A 10,777-nucleotide genomic window follows, 5' to 3' on the forward strand; every position below is an offset into this window, starting at 1 on the left:
TTGAATATTTGAAGACCAATGACAACAAGTTAGTGTTGGGTTTATAATCTATGGAGAAGTGGAACATATGACCACCATAGCATAAAGCCCTACAGGGGAGAAATAGAAGTATACTATTACAGAATTCTTTTTTGGGGGGGGGGTGTAAATTGTAAACTTTTTTATTGAAAAACAAATATATAACTTGGAACAAATTCGAGGCAAATTGTGTCATAAGCATATTTTCTTTACATGGCTAAACAAAATTTAAAAAAATGTAGAACTCTTCACAAATTTGCATGTCATCCTTACACAGGGGCTGTGCTAATCTTGTCTATATGCTTCCAATTTTAGTGTATGTACTGCCAAAGCGAGCACTACTCTTACAGAATTCTTACATTGAATGTGCAGTGATATAATGCCACTTGGAGATATACAGTGATAAGTAAGAATATATAGTATAAACCCTAAAGTGACCACTAAAATAACAAGACAAAAAGTTAAAGGTCTTAGGGCAACAAAAAAAGATTAAATGGAATCGGGGAAATAATGAGTTATTCATGAAGAATGCAGAAAAAGAAGAAAAATTGAATGAAGAACAGAGGTAAAAAACAGAAAACAAAGAGCAAGCTTATGGGTAAAAAGCTAGCCAAATTAATAATCAAATATTAATTAATAATTAAATCTGCTTTCCAAGCAGGGCCTGACCAAATGGCTCTTGCAAAGAAGGGTGGAGAGAAGGTCCATTCTGCTGTCCATGAGGTAGGGATCAGGGAACACACTGACATTTACAAGTGCATCTAAGGAGTGGGTTTCAAGAAGCGTGCCCCCCAGGCACTGAAAGAGATCCAGAAATTTGCCATGAAAGAGATGGGAACTCCAGATGTTTACATTGACACCAGGCTCAACAAAGCTGTCTGTGTCAAAGGAATAAGGAATGTTGCATATTATATCCATATGGTTGTCCAGAAAATGTAATGAGGTTAAAGATTCACCAACAAGCTCTACACAATGGTTACCTATGTACCAGTCACCACTTTCAAAAATCTGAAGAGTTAATGTGGATGAGAACTGATTGCTGATTGTCAAATAAAGGTCTAAAACTTCAAAAAAAGAAATCATGTTAAATGTAAATGGTCTAAATGCCCACATTAAATGTACAGGTAGTCAAATTAGATAAAAATCAAAAAAAAAACAGATTAGGTAAAAAAGCAAGATTCTTGCTCACAAGAAATTCACTTTAAGGCAAAGGAAACAAAAGCAAAAATGAACTTTTGGGACTTCATCAAGATCAAAAGCTTCTGCACAGCAAAGGAAACGTCAACAAAACAAAGAGGCAACCCATGGAATGGGAGAAGATATTCACAAATGACACTACAGACAAAGTGCTGATATCCAAGATCTATAAAGAACTCCTCAAACTCAACACTCAAAAAAGAGATAATCATGTCAAAAAATGGGCAGAAGACATAAGCAGACACTTCTCCAAAGAAGATATACAAATGGCTAACAGACACATGAAAAAATGTTCATCATCATTAGCCATCAGGGAGATTCAAATCAAAACCACATTGAGATACCACCTTACACCAGTTAGAATGGCCCAAATCAACAAGACAGTAAACAGCAAGTGTTCGAGAGGATCTGGAAAAAGCAGAACCCTCTTACTCTGTTGGTGGGAATGCAAGATGGTGTAGCCACTTTGGAAAACAGTGTGAAGATTCCTTAAGAAATTAAAAATAGAGCTACCCTATGACCCTTCAATTGCACTACTGGGTATTTACCCCAAAACACAGATGTAGTGAAAAGAAGGGCCATCTGTACCCCAATGTCCATAGCAGCAATGACCATAGTCACCAAACTGTGGAAAGAGCCAAGATGCTCTTCAACAGATGAACGGACAAAGAAGATATGGTCCATATATACAATGGAATATTATGCCTCCATCAGAAAAGATGAATACCCAACTTTTGTATCAACATGGACGGGACTGGAGGAGATTTTGCTGAGTGAAATAAGTCAAGCAGAGAGAATCAATTATTATATGGTTTCACTTACTTGTGGAGCATAAGGGATAACACAGAGGACATTAGGGGAAGGAAAGAAAAAGTGAATTGGGAGAAATCAGAGGGGGAGATGAACCATGAGAGACTGTGGACTCTGTGAAACAAACTGAGGGTTTTGGAGGGGAGCGGGGTTGGGGGTTAGGTGAGCCTGGTAATGGGTATTAAGGAGGACACGTATTGCATGAAGAACTGGGTGTGGTGCATAAACAATGAATCGTGGAACACTGAAAAAATAAAATTAAATTAAAAAAAATTCACTTTAAATATTGACACAAATAGGTTAAAAGGATAGAAAATTATGTATCATGATAACAATAATCAAGAAAATGATGGAGTGGTTATGTTACTATTAGAGGAAATTTCAGAGCAAAAAATATTACCAGGGATGTTTCATAATGATAAAGGGGTCAATTTCTCAAGAGAAAATAAAGAGCCCAAACATTTATGCACCAAAATAAAGCAAAAGTGGATAGAACTGCAAAGAGAACTAGGCAAATCCACAGTCATAGTGGAATAGTTCCATATCATTCTCACAATAATGGAAGAAGTGGACAGAAAGTAAATAAGAAGAGAAAAGGGTTTTTTTTTGTAAATTTTTGAAATATTTCATTTATTTATTCATGAGAGACACAGGCGGGGAGGGGGTAGAGGCAGAGGGAGAAGCAGGCTCTCTGCTGAACAGGGAGCTCATCCTGGGCTTGACCCCAGGACCCTGGGATCATGATCTGAGTCAAAGACAGATGCTTAACTGTCTGAGCCACCCAGGCACCCCATAAAAGATTTTTATAATGCTATCAAACAACTTGATGGAAGTCAATTAGATTTCTATTTACTGGCAATGAATTATCAGAAAATCAAAATGAAAAAGTCAATAAACCTGACAAAAGATGTCCAAAACCAGGACACCTTCGTGCCTTATGGGGCACCTGGGTGGCTCAGGCATTAAGTGTCTGCCTTCAGCTCAGGTCATGATCCCCAGGGTCCTGGGATCAAGCCCTGCATCGGGCTCCCCACTGGGCGGAAGCCTTCTTCTCCATCTCCCACTCCTCCTGCTTGTGTTCCCTCTCTTGCTGTGTAACTCTATGTCAAATAAATAAACAAAATCTTTTTTAAAAAGCCCAGAACCTCTATCGTGAAAACTATAAAATGTTTCTGAGAGGAATTAGAAATGACTTAAGTAGAAGGAGAGACATACTATCTCCATGGGTTGAAAGACCCATTATTGTCAAAGTATCAATTTTCTTTAAATTGACCTATATATCCAATATAATTCCAATTTAATCTCAAAACCAGTTTTCAGAAGTTGGCAAATTAATTCTAAAATTCTTGTGAAAATGCAAAGAATAGCCAAAATGGCTTTAAGAATGATAAAAGTTGAATGACTAACTTAAGACCTAGTATAAAGCTACAATAATCGAGACAGTGTGGTATCACATCAGAAAGACAAAGAGACCAGTGGAACAGAGTGGGGAATGCAGGAACAGACCCACATGTTAAAGACAATTTATTTTTGACAAAAGTACAAAGGCAATTCAGGGGAGAAAGGATCATATTTTCAAGAAATGGTGCTAGAAAAAATCAGATATCCCTATTTCAAAACACAAACTTCAATGTGTATCTTGTACCATCCACAGAAATGAATGGCCTCCACAAATATTAGCTATTATATTTGTTGGTGTTATTGTGGCTGGTGTAGCCTGAAGGTTATTCGGTGGATAACTTCACTTGTTCTGAGAAGAGTCCAGATGCAGAGCGGGGATCTTCAGGAGGAAACACAGGGGACAGATTTCAGCTCTGAAGAAGGGACACCTACCTGCCTGGTGAGCTGCCCTGGCCCCCACAGGTGTGGGAGACAAGGCTGGATGAAAGGTAGGTAGAGGCTTCACGGCAGGGACTTCTTTGGGCTGCTGGCCTGAGCCTGAGGCTGTTCACCAGCTGAGTGACCTTTATCAATCGAAACTTCAGTGTCCTCATCTGCAAAACAAGCCGGGTAATACTTCTCTGTGTGTTTGCTGTGGAAGATCAATATTCTACAAATACACTAAGCAGGCATCTTGGTATATAACAAGCACCTCAGAAATATGATTTGGCCATCCCCTCCATCATCCCTTAATTCACCAGGGAATGGATAACCACCACAGATCTGCTTAGATTCATCCACAGCTCCTAGGAGACAGGAACAGGCCATGCTTCTTGGGCCCTGAATGTTCGCATGGAGGAGAGCTGCCTGCTGATTGGCTGAGTTCCAGGTGAGCACCAGGGGCTCTGGATGGGGAGATGTAACCCAGCCTGGGGATCACAAAAGGTTTCCTAGAGGAACTGATGTCTGAGCAGGGTCTTCTTTCTTTCTTTCTTTCTCCTTCCTTCCTTCCTTCCTTCCTTCCTTCCTTCCTTCCTTCCTCCCTTCCTTCCTCTCTTTTTAAGATTTATTTATTTGAGAGACAGCAGAGGAAAGAGAATCTCAAGCAGAGATCTCAGTCTGAATGCAGAACCTGACTCCACAACTCCGAGATTATGACCTGAGCTGAAACCAAGAGTCTGACGCTTAACTGACTGAACCACCTAGGCACTCCCATCAGAGCAGGTTCTTAAAGGAAGTCAGGAAAAATCCAGAGAACAGGGAAAGGGGTACCAGGCTGAGGGAATGGCATGTGCAAAGGCTCAGAGGTGAGGACCTGGTGTGCTGGGGGAAGAGGGCTGGGATCTGTTCTGTGATGGGGGAGAGGCAAGAGCTAGAATGACCCTTTGCACACAGCACAGGACCTGGCACATGGTGCGCACATATTTACTATTTGTTAATGAACACTAGAATGAGCAAATGGTTAAACAAGAGGTTAGTTGGTTTGTCTGAAGTCTGGAAAACCTATAGGGATTTCTGGAGATACTGGGACCAGGTCATGAAAGGCTTTGAATGCTGGGATGAGTTTATTTTTCATTCCATAGGTGGTAGTATCTCAATGGGTTCGGTCTGCTACAAGGCATGATAAGAAATGACAAGCGAGTCCCTCGGTGCCACTGAGCTCGACACTCAGGAGCATCTGTTTAAAGGGAGCAGGCCCCTGTGGGCAATATTGGCCAATCCCTTATTGGTCATTGATCCTTGAGGCCCTAGGGGTTCCCTGGGACCAGAATCCCGGAGAGGAACAATGAGGGTGAATGCTGTGGTGTCTGTGCTATTGCTCCTCAGCCTGGACTTGAAATGATGTGTCTCTTTTCTCCCTGGAGCCAGACCTTGCTCTTCTTCCCCAAACCACCCCAAAGCAGGAGATGGGTGGCTTCCTTGCCTGGTTCCCTTCTCTGGCAAGGATGGTTGCTCCACTGACTTACACCCTTTCAGGAGGGTCTCGTCCATCTTGACAGGATCCAGCTGGCCCCTTTTCCAAACATCCAGGATGGAGCCTTCATATGCTCGGGAAGTTTCTGCCCTCATGCCATCCTCTCCATATCTTGTTCTTCTCCGAAGGGACGATATGGTCCAAGGAGCCACCTGGCTGGGGCTGTAGGCAGCTCTAGTGCCTTAAGTCTGTTTGGTGGGGAACCAGCTGGCACATCCTCCCTGCAGCCCAGCCGACTCCCAAGGACCTTGGGAGGAGAGAGACTGCCTCAAGATGACCCTCACTGATCCCCACCTTCTGGTCTTCGTGTTCTCATGTATTCCCCTCCTCTTTTGTGTGCCAATAGAACATGGCATCATCAGAAGTGTGCCATTCCTGTGACTGTGCATAGCATGGTGACTTCTATCTACTTCCAGCTCTGATGGGACAAGCTATCAGGAGGGAAAGGTGTCTGTAACATGGAACTGAGGGGTGGTCTCAGCCAACAGCCAGCAGGGAAACGAGGCTGTCAGTCCGGCAGACCTCAAGAAACTGTCTTCTGGCTACTATCCAAGTGAACTTGGAGAAGGATCATTTCTCCGGGGAGTCCTCAGATGAGACCAGACCCCAGCCCAACACCTTAACTTCTGCTGGTGAGAGACCAGCTGAGTCAAACCTGGGCTCCTGACCCATAGAAACCGAGATAAAGAACGTGTGTTGTTTTAATTGCTAAGTTTTGGGGTACAGGGAGCATGTGCAGGGGCCCGACACTCCTGCTTGGGGGAGGGCAAAATTCACTTGGAAAATATGCCAGGCCAGGTGTACCTCCAGGGCCAGGCCACTGTCATCGACAACCGCCTTCCTCCTGGGGGCCACTTACTCAACCGGAGCGAAGCCGGGTGGTCAAGGGAAGGTTAATAAGCACTCTCTGTGCCGCCCCGCCCCTCCTCTCCGTGGCTCCAGATGCTACATGGCGTTGCCTCCCCTTTGGCTTGGTCCACACCATCCCCAGCTCTGACCATCCGCCTTCCTGCTCAGGAACACTTCCCACAGGAAGCCACTGAGATCAGCTGGTGAGGCTGCCCAAGATGAGCCCAAGAAGGTGGGTGCAGGAGAAAGGGGCATGCAGGAGGAGGAGCATGCAGGGGGAGGGGCGTGCAGGGGGGCGGGGCAGGGGGAGGGTCATGCAGAAGGGAGGGGCGTGCAGGAGGGTGGTGCAGCAGTGCGACTGTGGAGCCCGATCACAGTCAAACTCCCTACTCTGCTGCCCACAGGGTTAGTTTCCTAACCTCTCCGAGCCTCTATTTCCCCTTTTGTAAAATGAGTATAACAGTGTCTCATAGGGTTGCGGTGGGGATGGATGAGTTAGTGCACATAAAATACTGAGAACAGCGCCTGATACGTAGGCTCTCAGCATGCCCTCATCCTTGCTGTCCCTTAGGTTAGTGGAAGTGGTGTGGGAGTTTCCCGGTCCTGCACGTTTTCCTTCTGGGATCAGGCCCTCCACCAACCCTATCCTTGATTGATCATTTGGATGCTTTGTTCCTGCTGTTCCCTCTGCCTGGCTGCTGCATACCCTAAATTACTCTTGGTCTCCTCAAACGCTGCCTGTCCTTCAGGGCCCCAGCCTCCGTGGACCTTGAAGGCAAAGCACAGAGGAAGGAAATGGACTTTGGAACCCAGGAGGTGTGGTTTCATGCCTGTCCCACGTCTCACTTGCCAGGTGATCTTAGACTTATTATTTACCTGCCCCAAGCCTGTGATTTCCCTGCCCAGTACACCTGATGTGCACAGATGGTAACGCCTAGCCCGTAGGGTTCTTAAATGCTCTGACTGTGGTGGTTCCCGAGAGGGGCCTGGTGCACAGTGGGCGCCTAATAATTGCTGGTTGGCACAGTGAGTGCTGGGCTGACATAAGCCAGCTCTGGCCCCCCGCACTACACCTCCGGAAGGGCAGGTGGGTCCCCGGGGAAATCTCACCCACCAGTCTCGCTCTGGGAAAGAGAAATAGAAACTTTCTAATTCTAAAGAGTAAATGTCAGAGGCTTCGGAAGGATTCAGAGATTCTGAAAATAAACCTGGCATACATGGTTGGGGGGGGAGTGAGGGGGAGGAGGGGGAGCGCCAGGCGGGACGTGGAGATGAGGCACCAAGGCTGGGAGAGACAGAGAGACAGAGACACAGAGAGAGACTGCAGGATCCCTCTTCTTCTTGGGAGAAAAGATTCAGGTGGCCCTGACCACCTGCCGTGCTGGGGGACATGGGGCCTGTGAGCCGATTGGACAGGACAGACTCTTTCAAAGCTCCAGGGAACCTTCAGGCTGTGAACCTTTCCTTCTTACAGTCCTGGATGCTCCCTGGGGCCCACGGAGCAGCCCCTGGCAGCCCTTCCCAAGCATCCCTGCTCCCCAGAGCCCCTCTAGCCTGTCCCTACGTGACCCGGCTCCACAGCCCCTCACCACCCCGGTTCCCTGCTCCAGATGCCCCAGGGATAGTGGGAATTCCCAGTTCCCCGACCTGGCAGCAGACAGCCCTCCTTGCTCCCAGTGGGCCCCGACTACTTCCCCAGCCGAGATAGACACCTGCCCTGTCCCTGGGATCTGGGTCCGGGGAGGGGTTGGGACCCAGCCTGGCTCCTGCCTTCAGAGGTCTGGGGAGACATCTGGGCGTTGGGAGCCAGCAGAGGATGGCGGGGCTGTGAGTCAGCCTGAGCTCCAGCCACACCCAGGCGGGACCTCGGACTCCCATGGGCTGGGGGTGACACAGAACTCGGAGGACTGGCTGCCGGCATCATCGATCCACGTTTCAGTTTCATCCTGATGGTGCTCGAGGGGTGCTCCCAGCCTGAGTTCTGACACAGCAGCCTCGGAAGGGCCAGGGAAGCAGAGGAAAACCCCCGTTTATTGACCCTCGGGTGCTGCTAGGCCCACACCAGGGGCATTTAGCATCGCATTAGGACAGTTCTCTTCTGCAAGCCACTGCCCATCTTAATAGGACCTTAAGCCTTAAGCAGGGACTGCCCCTGCAGTCCCTCCCACAGCCACCCAGATGGGAAACTGAGGCTCAGAGAGACGATGAGACTTGCCCAGGCCATCCGTGGGGAGATGGCCGAGCCAAATTCAAACCCAGGCTGGAATTCAAAACCAGGCCTGCGCCCAGCAGCCCCCCACAGGTCACCCAGGAATGCCACCTCGGGGTGGTGTGCACCCCCAGTGTGCCCCATTCCAGTGGACAAAGACTGTGTTACCCTGCATCTGGGTTTGGCCATCAGAGGACGGGTATCATACTGCCCAGCCTGGGGGGCTTATTGGTCTCATCCTGCGCACGCCCTCCTGATCGATCTGTTTCCATGCCCTGGACCCTCTCAGCAGCCCCGGGGTCATCCTGATTTGTTTTCCTCCCAACCGCTACACATCTATTGATTCGGGAGGAATGTGGGAGCGGCACTAAGAGGCTCTGATCTGTCCTGATGCTGTTCCAGAGAACTCATGAGCCTTTGAAGAGATTAGTGCTTCCTAATCACTATGATTTGGGTCCACGGTCCACAGGACAGTCCCCAGGCTCCTCATTAAAGAGCTAATTGTGTTATTTGACTGCGCAGCTGATGTCTCTGCCATGCCCTTTGCCGGGTCTTCAGAGTCCAGGAGACACGGGCATACAGGAGGACCTGGTTCTCCTGGCAAAGGCAGCGAAGCACAGCCTGGCTTGGCTCACCAGGCAGAGACCTCCAGGGTTGCACGAGAACTATGGGCCCTGGGCTTGTTCTTTCCTCGCCTCGATTTCTCCTATCGCCCTTCATGCACCAGCATCTCTAGGCACTGTTGAGTTCCATCAATACATAAATATCACTGAGCCTGGACTCTTCTCCTTTGTTTATTCATGGGCTGGTGGGGTGTCCTAAGGCCCAGAGCTGCAGCAAATGCAGGAATACAAATAGAGCAGTCTATCCTCAGGGCCTCATAGTCTGATGGGGGAGGCAGGTGCCCAGGGGACAAACGTGAAGCGGATTAATAGGCGTCCAGTGGGGGTGAGAGTGGATCTGTATTTTTTTTTTTAAAGATTTATTTATTTATCAGAGAGAGAGAGAGGAGTGAGAGTGAGCACAAGCAGACAGAGCGGCAGGCAGAGGGAGAAGCAGGCTCCCCGCCGAGCAAGGAGCCCGATGCGGGACTCGATCCCAGGACGCCGGGATCATGACCTGAGCCGAAGGCAGCTGCTCAACCAACTGAGCCACCCAGGCATCCCTGGATCTGTATTTTAGACACTGAAGTGAGGTGGTTACAGGTTCAAGGCAAGTGGGCTTGTGTCCTGGCCTTGCCATCCACTGACCGCAGACTCTGGATGGGTTACTCGCCTCCCTGAGCATTGATCATCCCCTCTCCATGTTGAGAATTTCTGTTGCTGTGCAAACACTAAGATGAAACATTTTGGTTTGTGCACGTGCAAGCGCATGCATGTGTGTCATGCGTGTGCATGTGTGTGCATGTACGTCTGTGTACAGAGAGCAGTCCATAGGGATAACACCAGGGCTGACGTTGGCTTGCCCCGTTCTGTCTCCTCTGTGGATTCTGCTGTCCAGGCTTGAGTGACCCTGTGTGAGCAAGCTGCCCATGATGCCGAGACCTGGCATTTTCTGGGCAGCGTCAGGGACAGAGGTGACAGCCCTCATTGTCCCCTCCACCCCTAATGAGAGCACCTGACACTCCAGGTGCTGGCAGCCAGCCAGCTGCTCTCCTGTTCCAGACATAGCCTTCTGAGGTCTAAAAATAGATGCCCCCGCCTCCCTTTTCTCCCCAGGTCAGGCGAAAGCAAGGGCAGAACAGTCACCCAGAAAAATGCCCTCCAGGAGATGCCAGTTTGGATGAATTCAGCCTGAGGTAGTCCCTTACATCTATTTCTGGGATGTCACAGGACCTAAGCTCCCGACTCACTCCTGCCTTCCCGTAGCTCATGTTTAGGCAGGGCCTACTATGCCCCAGACCCTCTGATCGCCTTGCCTCTCCTCTCCCACCACCCCTGTATGTTCTCCTGACACTTGTCACCTGCAGAGGTATTTCCAACCACTACCACAAACAACGGTTTTGGGGACCTCACATTGCCATGCAATGCTGAGCAACTGTCTGGGGCTCTGCACGGATGGGGGTGGTGGGCCTGGCAGGATGCCATGGTATGAAGGGGAGGCAGCTGTGGTGCCCGGCGGATGCCCAACAAACTTCAGCACCCCGCAGAATCATCTATCCTGCCAAGGGCTGTGTGTGTGTGTGTGTGTGTGTGTGTGTGTGCGTGTGTGTGTGTGTGAGAGAGAGAGAGAGAGAGAGAGATGGTGAGTCGTGGATTCTACTGGATAGATCACCGGAAAGCTGACTGGTCCTGTTGGGGAGCATGTGAGATGTTCTCCAGGGAAGATGTGGCTGCTCT

The 10,777-nt window shown here is 48.6% G+C and overlaps 1 pseudogene across 1 annotated transcript; it reads left to right on the forward strand.

Moving 5' to 3' along the window:
- Positions 1 to 690: 690 nt before the first annotated feature.
- Positions 691 to 1,054, forward strand: LOC308342396 (large ribosomal subunit protein eL31-like; annotated as a pseudogene). The gene has a single exon. The product of its transcript is annotated as a large ribosomal subunit protein eL31-like (transcript).
- Positions 1,055 to 10,777: the final 9,723 nt, after the last annotated feature.

Source organism: Martes martes (genome assembly GCF_963455335.1).
Source record: "Martes martes genome assembly, chromosome: 4".
Taxonomy (NCBI): domain Eukaryota; kingdom Metazoa; phylum Chordata; class Mammalia; order Carnivora; family Mustelidae; genus Martes; species Martes martes.